Here is a 24,647-nt window from a genome sequence, read left to right as displayed (position 1 = left end):
AAACTTTGTTTAATTGAATACTCCTTATTGTCAGATGGATTGATGAAGCGGTTGCCCAATAACAGGAATGAACAGTTGGAGCATCCCGTGCATCTATAAACCCCAGGTTTTTTCGTAAGCCAATTAGACGTTCTATTAGTCTTTCTTTGAGAAAAATCAGTCTTGACTAGAAGGTCCTTCAAATTAGGACCCCGTCTGTAGGCAAATCTGGGAATCAAGGAAAGGTCTTTGGTGAGCACTGGGTCACTCGCAATCAAGTGCCAGTGTTCCCGAATTTTGTTGCGGATAAAGCCAGAGGCTGTCGTGAACATACTGCTGAAATTTAACCTGTCTTGCTCCATATCAGCAGGACAAACTTTTTTATGTTAAGCATCTTCTCTCTTAATCTGTCCGATCCTAGATAGAGCGTCATCTATCTCCTTCCTGGGATAGCCTCTGTCAAGAAATCGTTGACACATGGACTCCAATGCAGCCGGGATGGCCGTGGGATCCGAGGTAATGCGAATCACCCGCAGTAGTTGTGAAAAGGGTAGCCCTCTTTTAAGGGGAGCCGGATGGAAGCTTGAATGTAACAGCAAAGTATTTCTATCTGATTCCTTGCTGTAAATGTACGTCAAAAGTTTGTTGTTCTCCTTTTTGATGGAAACATCCAATAAGTTAATGTGTGTTCTGCTGAAAGTCAGACTAAATCTAATTGTTCCTGGAATTGAATTAAGTTCATTGATGAATGCCAAAAGTTTCTCTTCGCTGCCTTGCCAAATGAAAAATAAGTCATCAATGTAGCAAACATAAAATGACAAAAATTGACCAAAACGAGGATTGCCAGAGATATGCACCTGTTCATAGGCCGCCATGAATATATTGGCGTAAGATGACGCCATATTCGAACCCATAGCGGTCCCCTGTTTCTGTAAATAAAAGCAATTTTCGAAGAGGAAATAATTCTTATTGAGAATAACATCAATGAGCAACAACAAAAAAGACACCGGTGGGCCGAAATAGGCATCATTGTCCGTAAGCAGTTCTCTGCATGCTCCCATTCCTTGTGAGTGCGGAATGTTTGTGTAGAGACCCGAGACATCAAGAGTCACCAACAGGGTGTCATCGGTAATATTACGTACTGTTTCAAGTTTCCGCAAGAAATCGGAGGTGTCTTCAATGAAGCTGGCTGTTTGCTTAACCAATGGCTGTAGGTAAAAATCAACTACTTGAGATAGAGGTTGACAGAGGGACCCCCTTGCTGATATAATGGGTCGTCCTGGAGGCTGGGAGAGAGAATTATGAATTTTCGGGAGTGTGTACAAAAAGGGTATCCTGGGGTGTGCAGTGGTCATGAATTCTGCTGTGCTCTTGTTGATATCCATTATTGAGTCCCACCTGAATGATGGAATCTATCTCAACTTTGTAGCTTCCTGTAGGGTCATGGCCAAGTTTATGATAACAAATGGTGTCAGCCAATTGGTTATTGGCTTCCATGGTATAGTAGTCATAGTCCAACAACACAATGCCTCCCCCCTTGTCCGCAGCTCTGATAACCAGTTTAGTGTCATTGCGTAGGGACTCAATGGCCTTTCTTTCACCCATCGTGATGTTGTGATGAGATAACTTTTGTTTGGAAACAAAGGGTACAGTGTCTCTCCTGAGAACCCTCATAAAGGTCTGTATAGAAGGATTGACAGATGGGGGGATCGAAGGTACTGGGCTTCTTCAGAGGGCACGACTCTACTGATGTCGGTATAGGTTCAGAGTTGGTGTTGTTGCTCGAGAAAAAGTCCCTGAGATGCAACTGCCTGCCCAGTTTGTACAGATCCTCTTTCCACTTAAATTCGTCCTGAGTCAATGTCGGGATGAATGAGAGGCCTTTATTAAGAATGGATAATTCATCAGGTGTGAGGGGATGCTTGGAGAGATTGAACACCACTGTTTCTAGTTGAATTTTTGTTGCCGTCTTCTTTCTTTTTCTCCCACCTCGACGGGTGGGTATAAGGTTTTTTTTGGAGGTCTATAGACACAGAAGGAGAAAGAAAAGACTCTTTTGTGGGTGCACTCTTTGTATCAAAAGGAAATCAATGAGAGTAATGAATCATGAAGAGAATATAAAATGAATTAAGTTTTATTAAATTCCTAGTAAAATATATTGGTAGTTTGGTTGATTAAAGATAACACAATTAATGATAATACCAAAAATTAACAATAAAGGTTAGTGAAAATGTACAAATCACTACTGTCTGCCATGCTTTGATAATTAAATTGAAAATTTTCAGTAGTGATTTGTAAATTTTCACTAACCTTTAGCTGAAGTATGTGACTGACTATCAATGTCAGTGAAAGGTTGTTGAGGTCTTCTTCCACGTTGGTACGATGGTTTAAACCTCCTCGACTCACTGCGAGAGTACCAGGGATAAACCCTGTTTTCTTTGTAATCTAATTTGACCTGCTTGTATTTGTTTTTCTTAAACTTAAGCAGATCTCCCTTAAATTTCTCAATATCCTTATTCAGATTGGATAGAAGATCACATTCAGGAGTTTGGATGGCTCTATAGAGATCAGAGGTCTCAAGTTCCAAAATGTCTTTCTTAATGTTTTCTAAATCCGTACCCGCTTGTGCTATCACTAAGAGCATTAAATCGAAAGAACATTTGTTGAGTATGTTGCACCATTAAGTGCAGAAGTCATTATTGTGTCTACCAAGCGTAGGCTGGTTATGTAGTCTGAATCCCCTCGGAATTAATTGTTCCTTATAATATTGTGAGAGGGTGAGACCATGGAGATGTAATTCAATCTCCCTCTTTTTCAACCTAAGCAGATCGCTCGTGAATTCCTCTGGGCTGTCCTGATGGAACGCCAGAGATTCAGTGTCATCACATAAAATCCTTTCTGCATCCGCAGTGTCAAATTGTAATATGGACGTAAGTTCCTTGTTTGTAGACATTTGAATCACCAATAGTACTGTGCAAGGGCCAGTGGTGCTGGACTGAGAGACCCCCCTAGGCAACTGTAACGTACATAGTAATCAGAATAACCAAAAAAAAAAAAAAAATGGATAGGAAATGTTTTTTTTTTTTTAAAAAGAGAGTACATATAAACTCTACAGGGCAGGTGCAGGTCTGGTAATGGTTAATTACAAAAGAGCAAAAATGACAGCACTCAAAACCATAGTACAGAATGAATAGATGGTGCAAGGCAGTAAAATAACATAAAGGCACTCGCTTTTCCAGCTCATTGGAAAAAGCAAAACAAGCCAGCACTCACGGTTTAGATGAGAAAACGAAGAAGATTTATTCCATATCAAGGCGACAAGTGTACATACAGGCACAGCCGAACAGCTGTTTCAACCGATACAGGTCTTCCTCAGGGGCTATCTGAGCAGGGTCTAACACAGGGATATAAACATAAATTGGCGCCAAAACAGCAAAAAACCAGCATCCAATGGGAGGAGAGGGAGGCGGGACAAGCCCTGATCGTGGAGGAGGGGATGAGAGAGGATCGTGGAGGAGAGAGAAGGGGAAAGTCTCCCCCTCCTCCGAGTCTTCCAGCTTTACTACAGCCGGCTGCAGCGTACTGTAATGAGTCACTCTGACTCATTAATACTGCTGCCGCCGCCACTGGGCCCTTCATCACGGCAGGCGCCAGTGAACCGCGCCGCCGCTTCTTTTTTAAAGGGACTGTTTTTTTTTTTTTTTAGTAAGTGCCAGACATGACAGGGAGGGGCACGCCCCCCCCCCCCCGGATCCGCCACTGGTAACTGACACACCTGACATTAGTCTGATGCATTGCACCATTCTCTCTTTGCATTCTTTCCTATAAGGACTACGATTGTGTTCATTTGATGGGCTCTTGGCAACACTGACTTTCGGGGGTATCCTATTAGCAGCAGTAACCCGTTTTACGGTAATAGCACATGGGTCTGGGAACTTATAGATAGAATTGGCACGCCTTGGAATGCAATACAACCACCTGGGTACTTCTGCTCAGATGCATAGTCCCCAAATGGTATATTGTATCCACCATACTAGTTTATTTCTATTGATCCAGATCTGCCATTTTGAGACAAATGTAACACTCAACTCTCTGTGGTACCTGAGGTATGTCATCACCCCCCTGTCGTTTCTGGCAGCTCTGGTGCGATCTCTCTCAGGTTTTCGATAGAGCTGTGGGCACTAGGGCGGTGGACCTAGGGGGCCGGGTGCCCGCCTGCTGCCTCTATCTTGCTACTGTAGGGGAATAGGGGCAGCGAACCACTCCTGCAGCTGTGGGCTGTCACGCTGGGGAGCATAACGGGGGTCAGTGAGTGGGGACTGCGCTTGGTACTGGGGAAGGGAGGAATTTTCCTCCTCTCTCTCTAGCTCCCTGGTCACTGTGCACATAACTCCAGCCAGAGGGAGCCGTCCCCAGCTGCTTGTCATGTCCTAGAGAAGATGAGTGAGCTGCAGGAACTGCGTGTGTGTGTGTGTGTGTTTACTGGCCAGACGCCACAATCACCCCATCTCTATGTCATATATCATTGCACATGGATGATAACTGGCTTTCTCTGACGTCCTAGTGGATGCTGGGAACTCCGTAAGGACCATGGGGAATAGACTGGCTCCGCAGGAGACTGGGCACTCTAAAAGAAAGATTAGGTACTATCTGGTGTGCACTGGCTCCTCCCTCTATGCCCCTCCTCCAGACCTCAGTTAGATTTCTGTTCCCGGCCGAGCTGGATGCACACTAGGGGCTCTCCTGAGCTCCTAGAAAGAAAGTATATGTTAGGTTTTTTATTTTACAGTGAGACCTGCTGGAAACAGGCTCACTGCAACGAGGGACTAAGGGGAGAAGAAGCGAACCTACCTGCTTGCAGCTAGCTTGGGCTTCTTAGGCTACTGGACACCATTAGCTCCAGAGGGATCGACCGCAGGACCCGTCCTTGGTGTTCGTTCCCGGAGCCGCGCCGCCGTCCCCCTTACAGAGCCAGAAGCATGAAGATGGTCCGGAAAATCGGCGGCAGAAGACTTCAGTCTTCACCAAGGTAGCGCACAGCACTGCAGCTGTGCGCCATTGCTCCTCATACACACTTCACACTTCGGTCACTGAAGGTGCAGGGCGCTGGGGGGGGGCGCCCTGAGCAGCAATAAAAACACCTTGGCTGGCAAAATAATCACAATATATAGCCCCAGAGGCTATATATGTGATAATTACCCCTGCCAGAATCCATAAAAAAGCGGGAGAAAAGTCAGCGAAAAAGGGGCGGAGCTATCTCCCTCGGCACACTGGCGCCATTTTCTCTTCACAGTGTAGCTGGAAGACAGCTCCCCAGGCTCTTCCCTGTAGTTTTCAGGCTCCAAGGGTTAAAAAGAGAGGGGGGGCACTAAATTTAGGCGCAATATTGTTTATACAAGCAGCTATTGGGGAAAATTCACTCAGTGATAGTGTTTATCCCTACATTATATAGCGCTCTGGTGTGTGCTGGCATACTCTCTCTCTGTCTCCCCAAAGGGCTGTGTGGGGTCCTGTCCTCAGTCAGAGCATTCCCTGTGTGTGTGCGGTGTGTCGGTACGGCTGTGTCGACATGTTTGATGAGGAGGCTTATGTGGAGGCGGAGCAGATGCCGATAAATGGGATGTCGCCCCCTGTGTGCCGACACCAGAGTGGATGGATAGGTGGAAGGTATTAACCGACAGTGTCAACTCCTTACATAAAAGGCTGGATGACGTAACAGCTATGGGACAGCCGGCTTCTCAGCCCGCGCCTGCCCAGGCGTCTCAAAGGCCATCAGGGGCTCAAAAACGCCCGCTCCCTCAGATGGCAGACACAGATGTCGACGCGGAGTCTGAGTCCAGTGTCGACGAGGTTGAGACATATACACAATCCACTAGGAACATCCGTTACATGATCCCGGCAATAAAAAATGTGTTACACATTTCTGACATTAACCCAAGTACCACTAAAAAAGGGTTTTATGTTTGGGGAGAAAAAGCAGGCAGTGTTTTGTTCCCCCATCAAATGAGTGAATGAAGTGTGAAAAAGCGTGGGTTCCCCCGATAAGAAACTGGTAATTTCTAAAAAGTTACTGATGGCGTACCTTTTCCCGCCAGAGGATAAGTTACGCTGGGAGATATCCCCTAGGGTGGATAAGGCGCTCACACGTTTGTCAAAAAAGGTAGCACTGCCGTCTTAGGATACGGCCACTTTGAAGGTACCTGCTGATAAAAAGCAGGAGGCTATCCTGAAGTCTGTATTTACACACTCAGGTACTAGACTGAGACCTGCAGATAGTGCTGCTGCAGCGTGGTCTGTAACCCTGACAAACAGGGATACTATTTTGCGAACATAAGACGTCGTCTTATATATGAGGGATGCACAGAGGGATATTTTGCCGGCTGGCATCCTGAATTAATGCAATGTCCATTCTGTCATGAGGGTATTAGAGACCCGACACTGGACAGGTGATGCTGACTTTAAAAGGCACATAGAGCCTTATATGGGTGAGGAATTGTTTGGGGATGGTCTCTGGGACCTCGTATCCACAGCAACAGCTGGGAAGAAATTTTTTTACCTCAGGTTTCCTCACAGCCTAAGAAAGCACTGTATTATCAGGTACAGTCCTTTTGGCTTCAGAAAAGCAAGCGGGTCAAAGGCGCTTCCTTTCTGCACAGAGACGAGGGAAGAGGGAAAAAGCTGCACCAGTCAGCCAGTTCCCAGAATCAAAATTCTTCCCCCGCTTCCTCTGAGTCCACCGCATGACGCGGGGCCTCCACAGGCGTAGCCAGGTACGGTGGGGGGCCGCCTCAAAAATTTCAGCGATCAGTGGGCTCGCTCACAGGTGGATCCCTGGATCCTTCAAGTAGTATCTCAGGGGTACAGGCTGGAATTCGAGGCGTCTCCCCCCCGCCGTTTCCTCAAATCTGCCTTGCCGACAACTCCCTCAGGCAGGGAGGCTGTGCTAGAGGCAATTCACAAGCTGTATTCCCAGCAGGTGATAGTCAAGGTGCCCCTACTTCAACAAGGACGGGGTTACTATTCCACACTGTTTGTGGTACCGAAACCGGACGGTTCGGTGAGACCCATTTTAAATTTGAAGTCCTTGAACACATACATAAAAAAATTCAAGTTCAAGATGGAATCGCTCAGGGCGGTTATTGCAAGCCTGGAGGAGGGGGATTACATGGTATCCCTGGACATCAAGGATGCTTACCTACATGTCCCCATTTACCATCCTCACCAGGAGTACCTCAGATTTGTGGTACAGGATTGCCATTACCAATTCCAAACACTGCCGTTTGGAATGTCCACGGCACTGAGGGTCTTTACCAAGGTAATGGCAGAAATGATGATACTCCTTCGAAAAAAGGGAGTTTTTAATTATCCCGTACTTGGACGATCTCCTTATAAAGGCGAGGTCCATGGAGCAGTTGTTGGTCGGAGTAGCACTATCTCGGGAAGTGCTACAACAGCACGGATGGATTCTATACATTCCAAAGTCACAGCTGGTTCCTACCACACGCCTGCTGTTCCTGGGGATGGTTCTGGACACAGAACAGAAAAAAGTGTTTCTCCCGCAGGAGAAAGCCAAGGAGCTGTCATCTCTAGTCAGAGACCTCCTGAAACCAAAACAGGTATCGGTGCATCACTGCACACGAGTCCTGGGAAAAATGGTAGCTTCTTACGAAGCAAAATTCCATTCGGCAGGTTCCATGCAAGAACCTTTCAGTGGGACCTCTTGGACAAGTGGTCGGAATCGCATCTTCAGATGCATCGGCTGATAACCCTGTCTCCAAGGACCAGGGTATCTCTACTGTGGTGGCTGCAGAGTGCTCATCTTCAAGAGGGCCGCAGATTCGGCATACAGGACTGGGTCCTGGTAACCACGGATGCCAGCCTTCGAGGCTGGGGGGCAGTCACACAGGGAAGAAATTTCCAAGGACTTTGGTCAAGTCAGGAGTCGTCCCTACACATAAATATTCTGGAACTGAGGGCCATTTACAATGCCCTAAGTCTGGCAAGGCCTCTGCTTCAAAACCAGCCGGTACTGATCCAATCAGACAACATTACGGCAGTCGCCCATGTCAACCGACAGGGCGGCACAAGAAGCAGGATGGCGATGGCAGAAGCCACAAGGATTCTCCGATGGGCGGAAAATCACGTCGTAGCACTGTCAGCAGTGTTCATTCCGAGAGTGGACAACTGGGAAGCAGACTTCCTCAGCAGACACGACCGACACCCGGGAGAGTGGGGACTTCATCCAGAAGTCTTCCAACTGTTGGTAAACCGTTGGGAAAGGCCACAGGTGGACATGATGGCGTCCCGCCTAAACAAAAAAACTAGATATTGCGCCAGGTCAAGGGACCCTCAGGCAATAGCTGTGGACGCTCTAGTGACACCGTGGGTGTACCAGTCGGTTTATGTATTCCCTCCTCTGCCTCTCATACCAAAGGTACTGAGAATAATAAGAAAACGAGGAGTAAGAACGATACTCGTGGTTCCGGATGGGCCAAGAAGAGATTGGTACCCAGAACTTCAAGAAATAATATCAGAGGACCCATGGCCTCTACCGCTCAGACAGGATCTGCTTCAGCAGGGGCCCTGTCTGTTCCAAGACTTACCGCTGCTGCGTTGGACGGCATGGCGGTTGAATTCCGGATCCTAAAGCAAAAGGGCATTCCGGAGGAAGTCATTCCTACGCTGATAAAAGCCAGGAAAGAAGTAACCGCAAACCATTATCACCGTATTTGGCGAAAATATGTTGCGTGGTGTGAGGCCAGAAAGGCCCCAACAGAGGAATTTCAGCTGGGTCGTTTTCTGCACTTCCTACAGTCAGGAGTGACTATGGGCCTAAATTTGGGTTCCATTAAGGTCCAGATTTCGACTCTGTCGATTTCCTTCCCGAAAGAACTGGCTTCACTGCCTGGAGTTCAGACATTTGTAAAGTGAGTGCTACATATTCAGCCCCTTTTTTGTGCCTTCTGTGGCACCTTGGGATCTCAACGTGGTGTTGAGTTTCTTAAAATCACATTGGTTTGAGCCACTTAAAACTGTGGATTTGAAATATCTCACGTGGAAAGTGGTCATGTTATTGGCCTTGGCTTCGGCCAGGCGTGTGTCAGAATTGGCGGCTTTGTCATGTAAAAGCCCTTATCTGATTTTCCATATGGATAGGGCAGAATTGAGGACTCGTCCCCAGTTTCTCCCTACGGTGGTATCAGCTTTTCACTTGAACCAACCTATTGTAGTGCCTGCGGCTACTAGGGACTTGGAAGATTCCAAGTTACTGGACGTAGTCAGGGCCTTAAAAATTTATATTTCCAGGACGGCTGGAGTCAGGAAAACTGACTCGTTTTTTATCCTGTAGGCACCCAACAAAATAGGTGCTCCTGCTTCTAAGCAGACTTTTGCTCGCTGAATTTGTAGCACAATTCAGCTGGAGCATTCTGCGGCTGGATTGCCGTATCCTAAATCAGTAACAGCCCATTCCACGAGGAAAGTGGGCTCATCTTGGGCGGCTGCCCGAGGGGTCTCGGCTTTACAACTTTGCCGAGCTGCAACTTGGTCAGGGGCAAACACGTTTGCTAAATTCTACAAATTTGATACTCTGGCTGAGGAGGACCTTGAGTTCTCTCATTCGGTGCTGCAGAGTCATCCGCACTCTCCCGCCCGTTTGGGAGCTTTGGTATAATCCCCATGGTCCTTACGGAGTTCCCAGCATCCACTAGGACGTCAGAGAAAATAAGATTTTACTCACCGGTAAATCTATTTCTCGTAGTCCGTAGTGGATGCTGGGCGCCCATCCCAAGTGCGGATTGTCTGCAATACTTGTATATAGTTATTGCCTAACTAAAGGGTTATTGTTGAGCCATCTGTTGAGAGGCTCAGTTATATTTCATACTGTTAACTGGGTATAGTATCACGAGTTATACGGTGTGATTGGTGTGGCTGGTATGAGTCTTACCCGGGATTCAAAATCCTTCCTTATTGTGTCAGCTCTTCCGGGCACAGTATCCTAACTGAGGTCTGGAGGAGGGGCATAGAGGGAGGAGCCAGTGCACACCAGATAGTACCTAATCTTTCTTTTAGAGTGCCCAGTCTCCTGCGGAGCCCGTCTATTCCCCATGGTCCTTACGGAGTTCCCAGCATCCACTACGGACTACGAGAAATAGATTTACCGGTGAGTAAAATCGTATTTTTTTTTTGGTGTAAAAAAAATTACAACTTTTTTAAAGTGTGAACCTTTCCCTCCCCGTTTATATAAGTCTCATAGGGGCCTGCATTACCTTGACTTGTACGCCGCCGCTGACCACCTGCAATTCCCTGCTCTGCGCTACCAGACCCCCGTACTAGAGTGAGCATTTCAGCAGCTGAGACTGGGTGTGCAGTGATAATACTGCCGGAGGGAGAAAAGGGGCCACGATCCCCTCTCCTCGCAGTACCTCTCCCCTTGTGGCTCCAACCCTGGCTTTCTCTCTACTGAGGCTGTCATTGCGCCAGGGATCTGATGTCACGATCTCATGACAGTCCCCGGCTTAAAACCCAAGGACAAGTTTCGCTGCAGTTCTGGGCCCAGTAATAAATTGTAATATATTATTCACCTACTGCCTCTCTCCACCCATTCCCTGTTGCTCTCTCCCTGGGGTCACCCACCGTCTCTTTCCATCACATTCCCTGTCACCCACTGCCAGTCACCATCTCCCTGTCACCCACTGCCAGTCACCATCTCCCTGTCACCCACTGCCAGTCACCGACACTTCTGCTACTTCAGAGTCTTTGGATGTTGTGAGGGCTTTAAAGGTGTATGTGAAGAGAACAGCTCGTCACAGAAAATCGGACTCGCTGTTTTTTCTTTATGATCCCAATTAGATTGGGTGTCCTGCTTCAAAGCAGTCTATTGCACACTGGATCAGGCTTACTATCCAGCATGCTTATTCCACGGCAGGCTTGCCATGTCCAAGATCTGTACAGGCCCACTGTACTAGGTTGGTGGGTTCTTCCTGGGCGGCTGCCTAGGGTGTCTCGGCTTTACAGCTCTGCCGAGCAGTTACTTGGTCAGGTTCAAAAACGTTTACTAAGTTCTACAAGTTCGATACTTTGGCCTCTGAGGACCTTCAGTTTGGTCAGCAGTTCTGCAGGAACCTCAGCACTGTCCCACCTGGTTTGGGAGCTTTGCTACATCCCCATGGTACTAAATGGACCCCAGTGTCCTCTAGGACGTAAGAGAAAATAGGATTTCTCTAACGTCCTAGTGGATGCTGGGGACTCCGGAAGGACCATGGGGAATAGCGGCTCCGCAGGAGACTGGGCACAGCTAAGAAAGAATTAGGACTACCTGGTGTGCACTGGCTCCTCCCACTATGACCCTCCTCCAGACTTCAGTTAGAATCCTGTGCCCGGCCGAGCTGGATGCACACCAGGGGCTCTCCTGAGCTCCTAGAAAGAAAGTATATGTTAGGTTTTTTATTTTACAGTGAGATCTGCTGGCAACAGACTCACTGCAGCGAGGGACTAAGGGGAGAAGAAGCGAACCTACCTAACTGGTGGTAGCTTGGGCTTCTTAGGCTACTGGACACCATTAGCTCCAGAGGGATCGACCGCATGGAACCGGCCATTGGTGTTCGGTCCCGGAGCCGCGCCGCCGGCCCCCTTACAGAGCCAGAAGCAAGAAGAATCCGGAAAATCGGCGGCAGAAGACATCAGTCTTCACCAAGGTAGCGCACAGCACTGCAGCTGTGCGCCATTGCTCCTCATACACACTTCACACTCCGGTCACTGAGGGTGCAGGGCGCTGGGGGGGGGCGCCCTGAGAAGCAATAAATACACCTTGGCTGGCAAAATATATCACAATATATAGCCCCAGAGGCTATATATGTGATAAATACCCCTGCCAGAATCCATAAAAAAGCGGGAGAAAAGTCTGTGAAAAAGGGGCGGAGCTATCTCCCTCTGCACACTGGCGCCATTTTTCCCTCACAGTTCCGCTGGAAGGAAGCTCCCTGACTCTCCCCTGCAGTCTACACTACAGAAAAGGGTAAAAAAGAGGGGGGGGGGGGCACTAAATTTAGGCGCAAAATACATATATAGCAGCTATAGGGGATATAATTTAGTTAATCCCTGTATTATATAGCGCTCTGGTGTGTGCTGGCATACTCTCTCTCTGTCTCCCCAAAGGGCTTTGTGGGGTCCTGTCTTCTGTCAGAGCATTCCCTGTGTGTGTGCGGTGTGTCGGTACGGCTGTGTCGACATGTTTGATGAGGAGACTTATGTGGAGGAGGAGCAGGTGCCTATAAATGTGTTGTCACCCCCTGCGGGGCAGACACCGGAGTGGATGGACTTGTGGAAGGAATTACGCGAAAGTGTCGACTCCTTACATAAAAAAATTGACGACATGCCAAATGTGGGGCAGCCGGCTTCTCAGCCCGTGCCTGCCCAGACGTCTCAAAAGTCATCAGGGGCTCTAAAACGCCCGCTACCTCAGGTGACAGACACAGATGTCAACACAGATACTGATACCAGTGTCGACGACGAAGAGACTAATGTAATGTCCAATAGGGCCACTCGTTATATGATTGAGGCAATGAAAAATGTTTTACACATTTCTGAGGTGACCCCAGGTACCACAAAAAAGGGTATTATGTTTGGGGAGAAAAAACTACCAGTAGTTTTTCCCCCTTCTGAAGAATTAAATGACGTGTGTGAACTAGCGTGGGCTTCCCCTGATAAAATTTTTTGTAATTTCAAAAAAATTACTAATGGCGTACCCTTTCCCGCCAGAGGATAGGTCACGTTGGGAAACACCCCCTAAGGTGGATAAAGCACTTACGCGCTTATCAAAAAAGGTGGCACTGCCGTCCCAAGATACGGCCGCCCTAAAGGAACCTGCTGACAGAAAGCAGGAGGCTCTCCAAAAAGCTATATATACACACACTGGTATTATACTGAGACCAGCTATTGCCTCAGCATGGATGTGCAGTGCGGCAGCTGCATGGTCAGACTCCCTGTCAGAGAACGTTGACACCCTAGACAGGGACACTATATTGCTAAACGTAGAGCATATTAAAGACGCTGTCTTTTACATAAGAGATGCACAGAGGGATATTTGCCGGCTGGCATCAAAAATAAGTGCACTGTCCATTTGTGCCAGGAGAGGGTTATGGACCCGACAGGGGATGCAGATTCCAAAAGGCACATGGAAGTTTTGCCTTATAAGGGTGAGGAGTTGTTCGGGGATGGTCTTTCAGACTTAGGCCCTCATTCCGAGTTGATCGGTCGCAAGGCGAATTTAGCAGAGTTACACACGCTAAGCCTACGCCTACTGGGAGTGTATCTTAGCTTCTTAAAATTGCGACCGATGTATTCGCAATATTGCGATTACAAACTACTTTGCAGTTTCTGAGTAACTTCAACCTTACTCTGCCTGTGCGATCAGTTCAGTGCTTGTCGTTCCTGGTTTGACGTCACAAACACACCCAGCGTTCGCCCAGCCACTCCTCCGTTTCTCCAGCCACTCCTGCGTTTTTTCCGGAAACGGTAGCGTTTTCATCCACACGCCCATAAAACGCTGTGTTTCCGCCCAGTAACACCCATTTCCTGTCAATCACATTACGATCGCCGGAGTGATGAAAAAGCCGTGAGTAAAAATACTATCTTCATTGTTAAATTACTTGGCGCAGTCGCAGTGCGAATATTGCGCATGCGTACTAAGCGGATTTTCATTGCGATGCGATGAAAAATACCGACCGATCAACTCGGAATGAGGGCCTTAGTTTCCACAGCAACAGCTGGGAAGTCGGCATTTTTGCCACATGTCCCCTCACAACCAAAGAGAGCACCGTATTATCAGGTGCAGTCCTTTCGCCCCCAAAAGAGCAGACGGGGTAGAGGCGCGTCCTTTCTGCCCAGAGGCAGAGGTAGGGGAAAAAAGCTGCAGCATACAGCCACTTCCCAGGAACAAAAGTCCTCCCCCGCTTCTTCTGCTAAGTCCGCCGCATGACGCTGGGGCTCAGCAGGCGGAGCCAGGTACGGTGGGGGGGGCCGTCTCAAAAACTTCAGCAAGCAGTAGGCTCGCTCACAGGTAGATCCCTGGATCCTTCAAGTGGTATCTCAGGGGTACAGGCTGGAATTCGAAACATCCCCCCCCCACCGTTTCCTCAAATCTGCCTTACCAACGACTCCTTCAGAAAGGGAGGCTGTGTTAGAGGCAATTCACAAGCTGTATTCCCAGCAGGTGATAGTCAAGGTGCCCCTACTTCAACAAGGACGGGGTTACTATTCCACAATGTTTGTGGTACCGAAACCGGACGGTTCGGTGAGACCCATTTTAAATTTGAAATCCTTGAACACATATTTGAAAAAATTCAAGTTCAAGATGGAATCGCTCAGGGCGGTTATTGCAAGCCTGGAAGAGGGAGATTACATGGTATCTCTGGACATCAAGGATGCTTACCTGCATGTCCCCATTTACCATCCTCACCAGGAGTACCTCCGATTTGTGGTACAGGATTGTCATTACCAATTCCAGACGTTGCCGTTCGGCCTGTCCACGGCACCGAGGGTATTAACCAAGGTAATGGCCGAAATGATGATACTCCTTCGGAAAAAGGGAGTTTTAATTGTCCCATACTTGGACGATCTCCTGATAAGGGCGAGGTCCAGAGAGCAGTTGTTGGTCGGCGTAGCATTATCTCAGGAGGTGCTACACCAGCACGGTTGGATTCTGAATATTCCAAAGTCTCAGCGACACGTATACTGTTCCTAGGGTTGATTCTGGACACGGTGCAGAAAAAAGTGTTTCTCCCAGAGGAGAAAGCCGAGGAGCTGTCGTCTCTAGTGAGAGGCCTCCTGAAACCAAAACAGGTGTCGGTGCATCATTGCACGCGAGTCCTGGGAAAGATGGTAGCTTCCTACGACGCGATTCCATTCGGCAGGTTCCATACCAGAACTTTTCAGTGGGACCTGTTGGACCAATGGTCCGGATCGCATCTTCAAATGCATCGGTTGATAACCCTGTCTCCAAGGACCAGGGTGTCTCTGCTGTGGTGGCTGCAGAGTGCTCATCTCAGAGAGGGCCGCAGATTCGGCATACAGGACTGGGTCCTGGTGACCACGGATGCCAGCCTTCGGGGCTGGGGGGCAGTCACTCAGGGAAGAAACTTCCAAGGACTTTGGTCGAGTCAGGAGACTTCCCTACACATAAATGTTCTGGAACTGAGGGCCATTTACAATGCCCTAAGTCAAGCAAAGCCCCTGCTTCAAAACTGGCCGGTTCTGATCCAGTCAGACAACATCACGGCGGTCGCCCATGTAAATCGACAGGGCGGCACAAGAAGCAGGGCGGCGATGGCAGAAGCCACAAGGATTCTCCGTTGGGCGGAAAATCACGTGTTAGCACTGTCAGCAGTGTTCATTCCGGGAGTGGACAACTGGGAAGCAGACTTCCTCAGCAGGCACGACCTCCACCCGGGAGAGTGGGGACTTCATCCAGAAGTCTTCCAACTGATTGTAAACCGTTGGGAAAGGCCACAGGTGGACATGATGGCGTCCCGCTTAAACAAAAAGCTGGAAAAATATTGCGCCAGGTCAAGAGACCCTCAGGCGATAGCTGTGGACGCTCTAGTGACACCGTGGGTGTACCGGTCGGTTTATGTGTTTCCTCCTCTTCCTCTCATACCCAAGGTACTGAGGATAATAAGGAGAAGAGGCGTAAGAACTATACTCATTGTTCCGGATTGGCCAAGAAGAGCTTGGTACCCGGAACTTCAAGAAATGATCTCAGAGGACCCATGGCCTCTGCCGCTCAGACAGGACCTGCTGCTGCAGGGGCCCTGTCTGTTCCAAGACTTACCGCGGCTGCGTTTGACGGCATGGCGGTTGATCGCCGGATCCTAAAAGAAAAGGGTATTCCGGAGGAAGTCATTCCTACGCTTATTAAAGCTAGGAAAGATGTAACCGTACAACATTATCACCGCATATGGCGAAAATATGTTGCGTGGTGTGAGGCCAGGAAGGCCCCAACGGAGGAATTCCAGTTAGGTCGATTTCTGCACTTCCTACAGTCAGGGGTGACTATGGGCCTAAAACTGGGTTCCATTAAGGTCCAGATTTCGGCTCTGTCGATTTTCTTCCAAAAAGAACTGGCTTCACTACCTGAAGTTCAGACATTTGTCAAGGGAGTGCTGCATATTCAGCCTCCTTTTGTGCCCCCAGTGGCACCGTGGGACCTCAACGTGGTGTTGGGTTTCCTAAAGTCACATTGGTTTGAGCCACTCAAAACCGTGGATTTAAAATATCTCACGTGGAAAGTGGTCATGCTTTTGGCCTTGGCTTCGGCAAGGCGGGTGGCAGAATTGGCGGCTTTGTCATGTAAAAGCCCCTATTTGATTTTCCATATGGATAGGGCAGAATTGAGGACTCGTCCCCAATTTCTTCCTAAGGTGGTATCAGCTTTTCACTTGAACCAACCTATCGTGGTGCCTGCGTCTACTAGGGACTTGGAGGACTTCAAGTTACTGGACATAGTCAGGGCCTTGAAAATTTATGTTTCCAGGACGGCTGGAGTCAGGAAGACTGACTCGCTATTTATCCTGTATGCACCAAACAAGATGGGTGCTCCTGCTTCAAAGCAGACTATTGCTCGCTGGATTTGTAGCACAATTCAGCTTGCGCATTCTGTGGCTGGCCTGCCACAGCCTAAATCTGTAAAAGCCCATTCCACGAGGAAAGTGGGCTCTTCTTGGGCGGCTGCCCGAGGGGTCTCGGCTTTACAACTTTGCTGAGCTGCTACTTGGTCAGGGGCAAACACGTTTGCAAAATTCTACAAATTTGATACCCTGACTGAGGAGGACCTTGAGTTCTCTCATTCGGTGCTGCAGAGTCATCCGCACTCTCCCGCCCGTTTGGGAGCTTTGGTATAATCCCCATGGTCCTTACGGAGTCCCCAGCATCCACTAGGACGTTAGAGAAAATAAGATTTTACTCACCGGTAAATCTATTTCTCGTAGTCCGTAGTGGATGCTGGGCGCCCGTCCCAAGTGCGGACTGTCTGCAATACTTGTATATAGTTATTGTTAACTAAAAGGGTTATTGTTGAGCCATCTGTGGAGAGGCTCTGTTATGTTCATACTGTTAACTGGGTATAATATCACGAGTTATACGGTGTGATTGGTGTGGCTGGTATGAGTCTTACCCGGGATTCAAAATCCTTTCCTCATTGTGTCAGCTCTTCCGGGCACAGTATCCTAACTGAGGTCTGGAGGAGGGTCATAGAGGGAGGAGCCAGTGCACACCAGATAGTACCTAATCTTTCTTTTAGAGTGCCCAGTCTCCTGCGGAGCCGCTATTCCCCATGGTCCTTACGGAGTCCCCAGCATCCACTACGGACTACGAGAAATAGATTTACCGGTGAGTAAAATCTTATTTTTACCTACCGGTAAATCCTTTTCTCGTAGTCCGTAGAGGATACTGGGCACCCGTCCAGTGCTTTGTTCTTCCTGCAATGTTACTTGGTTAAGTAATGTTGGTTCAGCCGTTCCTGTTCCTGTTTCAAGTTTGGTTAGCTTGGCTTTCCTCTTGTTGTGTGTGCTTGTTCGGAATCTCACCACTATCCTTATCAATCCCTCTCTCGAAGTATGTCCGTCTCCTCGGGCACAGTTTCCTAGACTGAGTCTGGTGGTGGTGGTGGGGGGGGGAGGGGCCAGCACACACTATCAAATTCTTAAAGTGCCCATTGCTCCTACTGGACCAGTCTATACCCCATGGTACTAAATGGACACCAGTATCCTCTACGGACTACGAGAAAAGGATTTACCGTTAGGTAATTAAAATCCTATTTTTAATATCTTAAAATATTCTAGACAAATATTCTAGTCAAATATTCACAGTCTAATCAAATAGTCAATCAATCAATCAATCAATCAATCAAGTACCAATTCATTAATCTAGGAGGTGTATATAAGCTCAGTCATGGTGCATTTTGCTCTATGTTAGAGATGACAATCGACCATCAATGTAAAATTATCTGTAATGGCGGAGAGTAGGAAGGGGCATATCGAGGTGGTATTAGACACACAGGGAAAGCAGTGTCCTAGAGATCTCTAGCCCCATGCATCAAAGTAGGACCCTGATAATAAAATTAAAAAGTCTGTCCCTGTATAATAAAGTGTATACAGGTTGAGTCTCCCTTATCCAAAATGCTTGGGACCGGAGGTATTTTGGATATCGGATTTTTCCGTATTTTGGAATAATTGTATATTATAATGAGATATCATGGCGATGGGACCTAAATCTAAACACAGAATGCATTTATGTTACATATACACCTTATACACACAGCCTGAAGGTAATTTTAGCCAATATTTTTAATAACTTTGTGTATTAAACAAAGTTTGTGTACATTGAGCCATCAGAAAACAAAGGTTTCACTATCTCACGCTCACTCAAAATATTCCGTATTTCGGAATATTTGGATTATGGATACTCAACCTGTATATGGACTATAGTTGTATTGCCAATTTAAAATGTTTCCTAAATTGTGTTTTTATAACACGTTTATTACTTTTTTATATATAGTGGTCCCTATACATTGTATCTATGAGCAGTTCTGTTCAGCACAAATGTAGTGCTTTGTAAATGTTGGAGGTACAAATAATGCAAATGGGCTGCCAGTGGGTACCCACGTGGACAATGAATCGGAACCACTGCTCTATGGTGACATTTCTAAAGCATCTGAACACTGCCCTGCTAAACAGTATTAGTAGCCAGAGTAGTCAAGCATATGACTTATGTCTATGTGCTATAAAACAACAATTAATGCATCCTGATTTACCACATTTGGAATTACCGTATATACTCGAGTATAAGTCGACCCGAATATAAGCCGAGGCACCTAATTTTACCACAAAAACCCGGGAAAACTTATTGACTCGAGTATAAGCCTAGGGTGGGAAATGCAGCTCTAGCCGTACACAGCCCTCAGTGCCAGATATGCCCCCATACTGCCAGATATGCCCCCACAGCGCCAGATATGCCCTCATACTGCCAGATATGCCCCACAGTGCCTGATGTGCCAGATATGCCCTCATGCTGCTGCCAGATATGCCCCTCATGCTGCTGCCAGATATGCCCCTCATGCTGCTGCCAGATATGCCCCTCATGCTGCTGCCAGATATGCCCCTCATGCTGCTGCCAGATATGCCCCTCATGCTGCTGCCAGATATGCCCCTCATGCTGCTGCCAGATATGCCCTCATGCTGCTGCCAGATATGCCCCTCATGCTGCTGCCAGATATGCCCCCTTCCCAAGTGCCAAATATGCTCCCCCAGTGCTGTTACTTACCCCTCCGTCGATCCCGCGCTGTCTTCTGAAGGAGGGACACGGAGCGCACAGCATCTCCGGCGGCCGCGGCATGTCTATTAAAGGAAGTGCCGGTTCATGATCAGAGGTCACGAACGGGTACTTCCTTTAATAGACCCGCCGCTGCCGCCGGAGATACAGGAGGGACACAGGAGAGCCGCGCGCTGTGCGCTCCGTGTCCCTCCTTCACACTGCACTCCCTGTCACTGTGCACTGACTCGAGTATAAGCCGAGGAAGCTTTTTCAGCACAAAAAAAAGTGCTGAAAAAGTCGGCTTATACTCGAGTATATACGGTATCTCTCGTTATTATTCAGAAAACCAGGTACTACCTATTCTTCTTCCTTATTTGTGTTCTTAAAGACTCTTGAGGATATTGTGTTGCATAAATTAGTAACTTCTCATAATAGTTGTAGAGACTACAGTAATTATATATTTTAAAGGAATTAATCCAACAGTAGTGGTGTTTTTATATTACAGGTTGAGTACCCCTTATCCAAAATGTTTTTGACCAGAAGTATTTTGGATATTGGATTTTTCCGTATTTTGGAATAATTGCATAATAGATAATGAGATATCATAATAATGAGATATCATGGTGATGGGACCTAATGTAGCCCATACACTTGTGAGATATCAGGTACAATCCTTCGATTTCGACCGCATCTGTGAGATAAATCAAATCAAAGGATTGTATGCACATTTTAGGTACCATGCGACGCGATGCGTGGTCACGCTGGTCAAATGTCGCGTCGCAAGATATTAAGTGCTGCACTTAATATTTATTGCATCGTAGTGCGATTGCATGTGTTTTTAAAACCGTGATATATCGCACTGCGATGGGCACCCACTCGGCGGTGACGTGCCCATCACGTGATTACCATGCAATCTATCATCGCATGGTAATCACTTTGGCAGTTCAAACTGCCGGTGCGATGCCCTGCGATGTCGCGGGGCATCGCACAAGTGTATGGGCACCATAAGTCGAAGCACAGAATGCATTTATGTTTTATATACACCTTATACACACAGCCTGAAGGTAATTTTAGACAATATTTTTAATAACTTTTGTGTATTAAAGTTTGTGTACATTGAGCCATCAGAAAACAAAGGTTTCACTTTCTCACTCTCACTCCCAAAAAATCCGTATTTCGGAATATTTGGCTATGGGATACTTAACCTGTATTATTTTATTTTTTTTCTCCATAGAGCTATTCCATTTTCAGAAAATTAAACTTTCTTCCCCAGGTGATCACAGACAGGAGCTTCGTTTTTTTCCATCCTTTCTCTATTGCAGTGAACCTCAATCCAACTTTGTATATCTTTTTGGTGTGCAAATGATCTTTAAATGCAGTGCATGGAGAATTCAGAATTAGGATGCATGCACATAGGGTATTATTGGAGTATGGGGTGGAGGGTAAATAGCAAGCCAACGCAGTGCAAGTAGTGGTTGAATGGTAATTTATACACAGTCCAATAATGCATAATACCAACAGTTCTCTTGGTCATAACTCCAGCAGTACCTGGTCCAGTTGGCTGTCTGGATAGTGAGTGAGTCTGAGTCTCTGGATCACAGACGGGTAACAGGAAATCATAGTAGTTTGGCTTAGTAATTAATAGTAGTTAATGCTTGGCCATTAACAGTAGTGGCCCTAGACACTGGTCAATTTTTCTAAAAGATATGAACGCTATCGTTCATATCTTTCAGTGTGGATGCTTCAACGATGATCGATTCGCGTCCCCGCGCTTGTTCATCGTTGGTCTCCCGTCGTTTGAACATGCAGGTCTATATAGATGACCTGCATGGTCGGGAATGGGGCCGGGTGACATGGAATGTGAAACATTTTTCACTCCCCTCGTCAACCGCACCTGCGGCGGGTCGGCCGTAACGGCCGTCGGGCACCATGGGGCGCAGGTCGCCGAGTGTGTAGGGGGGTCAATTTAGGCACTGAAGAACATTCCACCCAGGATCCATGAAGCAGGGTTATAGCATGTCATGCAAAGTTCGCATAGGCCAAAACAGGAATGCAGTGGCATCCAGGTGTATGCAGGTCAGCCGTCTTAGCTGAGGGCAGGTGCCCTTGTAGTCGTGCACACTGTTTCTAGTCATTGTAATCATGAGTTGCACATCCAGTATCAACAGACATTTACGTGTATAGGCTAATGGACACCTTGAGCAGTGTGAATGACTGTGGCTAAAAAGTAGAGATTATAGCTTTAAAGTGGTGTGTGCCTGTGATTTTCCTATGAGAATATCTTTTTAAGCATTGAATGGGCTATGGGGGCCATTCAGTGTGGTATATTCAATTGTTTAAAAAAGTCAGTTGAGTGTCTATTTTTTTCCTATCTAATACACAGGAAAAAACAGACACCCGACCGACTTTTCAAACATTTGTATTCCCCCCAGTATGTTCAATTGCCCGCACTGTAAATCTGCAACTGATTTCTGCTCACTGAGATGCGAGCAGAAATCTGCACTTACTAGTGCCTTGGGGCTAGTTGCGGTCTTACCGGATGTGGTTACTTATCTCGCCCGGCACTTAAGTCGGAAAATGCAGCATGCTAAGCCCCGGGCGACAGTCGCGTTAAACGACATCTTCCAACTTAAGTGGCATTACACAGCTTAACAAAGTCGTGCTGAATTGAATTCCTCCTATGTATTTAGCCAAGGAAGAAAGTGACACATTTTTATTCTTTACTCTTTCCTGCACTCACCTGCTTTGTGAAGCCACCCGCTGGGGAGTATGCTTTGGGGTATGAGAAGGTGATGCACATTCCTTATCAAAGTCCTCTTCCCCCTTTGCACCATATACTTATGTTTTATACCTACATGTTACTCATAATACTATTTTACGCCAAGGTTATATCACTGCAGGTATATGTACTAATGTAATTAAAGATAGAATGCTACCATTATATTTTGCAGCCAAAATGAGCAGCTAATTACAGCCATGTTCAACACATTATACCAGTCGTGCCCAAGAAATGTCCTTGTTTATATTACACAGTGTCATAAGGAGTCTTTATTTTTTGGGGGGAGATGTGCTTTCTTATCCTAGTAACCATTTACAGAGGATCTAAACCTCCAAATGTAAATGCACTGTTAACATTCATAACTCACTGGAGTCACTTTCTTTTTGCCAAATGTTAATGTTTGTTGATAATTTTCTATATTTAGTTTTATTATTCTGTCCCTAAAGTTTGCTAGACCCGGCAAATTCCTAGGTCACATGTCTGAAAGCGGCATTACAGACCACACCAGCAGGCTGAACAACCAAATTTTGTCTAACTTTGCCATCTATATCTGTGGCCAAATTGGACCCTGATCCTGATGCCCCACATTCACATTGGCCCTTGTGTGCTTAAGCCTGAGAAAGTACTGACAACAGGTACCTTCTGCATTCCCCATGCAGAGCTTTTAGCAAGATGGGCTTAAATGGCTCTAATAATGAAACTCACAGACATATAGCTGATTTCCACACGTATAGAGAGCCATACTGTACACATCTTGAGATTCATATACCTCCACATCAACAGCATATGAGACTAGTAGTCATCAGTGTGTACTTGCGTCTGCCATATCATAGGTGCAGAGCATATGCCTCCGAACAGATGTATATATATGTATAATTGCCAGTCTGCATGAACATGCTCTGGACTTTGCCTGTGTGAGAACACCCATTCCTAGCCAGTCTCTGCCCTGATTGTAAGGGGCAAATTTACTAAGGTGGGAGGTTTTTTTTTTAGAACTGGTGATGTTACCCATAGCAACCAATCAGATTCTATCTATTATCTTCTAGAAGCAGCAAGATAAATGTTAAGTAGAATCTGATTGGTTGCTATGAGCAACATTACCAGTTCTGAAAAAAAAACTCCCACCTTAGTAAATTTTCCACTAAGAATCCATAAGTGCAAAATGCATGCGGGTCTACATAGGTGCATATGGATGTTAGCTTTCTGAGCAGTCGCGGAACATATACACCCACGGTGTGCTGTGCAGGCTTGGGTAGTACTCACTCGGCACCTTCCCTTGTGAATGTCCTGATTAGTATATAGCATGTTCGACTACACTTGACCAAGAACGTTTACTGACAGTACCAGCACATGTAGTGGGAGTTTTATCAAATCTTGAAGAAATAAAGTAGAGAAGTTGCTCATAGTAATCAATCAACTTCAAACTAGCATTTATCTACCACAGCCTGTAAAATGACAGAAGCTGATTGGTTACCAAGGGCAACTTTTCCACTCTCTCTCTCTCTCTCTCTCTCCAAGATTTGATAAATCTCCCCCTCAATTTAATTTAAATGCCCCTACCTAAAACAAAATCTAATTTTGTTTATAGAGAACTACATTTAGAAGCTCTGCCAGAGAAGCATCAATAAACCATGTGAGCTCATGCTCTATCCTCTGACGCCCTGGTTGGAGACATCGAAGCTGTGGGACTCCTGTTGGTAAGTTGCATAGTGATATAATAGCTGAGCACAATTACTACATCTTCTGGTCTCTACTACAATACTATAGAACGCCTCCCCTCGTGGTCCCCTGATGAAGCCTTTTCAGCACACTTGGGGGTATTTATATGCCATAGCAACCTCTCATACACAGCACTGTTTTTACCGGTGTCTTGTTTCAGATCCTGTCTTACGTGTTGTAAGCTCATTGTGAGAATGAATGTTTCCTTATATCACACTCATATTTACATGACTCAAACCTTTTTTTTTTTTAATGTAACTGATCTTTCTCTGACGTCCTAGTGGATGCTGGGACTCCGTAAGGACCATGGGGGAATAGCGACTCCGCAGGAGACAGGGCACAAAATAAAAGCTTAAGGATCAGGTGGTGTGCACTGGCTCCTCCCCCTATGACCCTCCTCCAAGCCTCAGTTAGATTTTTGTGCCCGGCCGAGAAGGGTGCAATCTAGGTGGCTCTCCTGAGCTGCTTAGAATAAAAGTTTAGTTAGGTTTTTTTATTTTCAGTGAGTCCTGCTGGCAACAGGCTCACTGCATCGTGGGACTAAGGGGAGAAGAAACGGACTCACCTGAGTGCAGAGTGGATCGGGTTTCTTAGGCTACTGGACACTAGCTCCAGAGGGACGATCACAGGTTCAGCCTGGATGGGTCACCGGAGCCGCGCCGCCGTCCCCCTTACAGAGCCAGAAGAGACGAAGAGGTCCGGTGAAATCGGCGGCAGAAGACATCCTGTCTTCAGACTAAGGTAGCGCACAGCACCGCAGCTGTGCGCCATTGCTCTCAGCACACTTCACACTCCGGTCACTGAGGGTGCAGGGCGCTGGGGGGGGAGCGCCCTGAGACGCAATATAACAGAATACCTTAGG

The 24,647-nt window shown here is 46.9% G+C and overlaps 1 protein-coding gene across 5 annotated transcripts in view; it reads left to right on the top strand.

The window, feature by feature from the left end:
- The window catches only part of ELMO2 (engulfment and cell motility 2), a 158,861-nt gene that overhangs the window by 54,961 nt on the left and 79,253 nt on the right, over positions 1-24,647 (top strand). For 3 of the 5 annotated variants that reach the window (XM_063960514.1, XM_063960510.1, XM_063960511.1), the window contains one exon: positions 23,655-23,763. The exons of the other annotated variants lie outside the window; for them this stretch is intronic. The gene's annotated coding sequence lies outside the window, so the exon portion shown is untranslated. The remainder of the gene's footprint in view (positions 1-23,654; positions 23,764-24,647) is intronic. 5 annotated transcript variants of the gene reach the window in all.

The sequence above is a fragment of the Pseudophryne corroboree genome, chromosome 3 (genome assembly GCF_028390025.1).
Source record: "Pseudophryne corroboree isolate aPseCor3 chromosome 3, aPseCor3.hap2, whole genome shotgun sequence".
In the NCBI taxonomy this organism is placed as follows: Eukaryota; Metazoa; Chordata; class Amphibia; order Anura; family Myobatrachidae; genus Pseudophryne; species Pseudophryne corroboree.
Note: the sequence above shows the minus strand (reverse complement) of the source record. Positions and strands in the feature narration are given on the sequence as shown.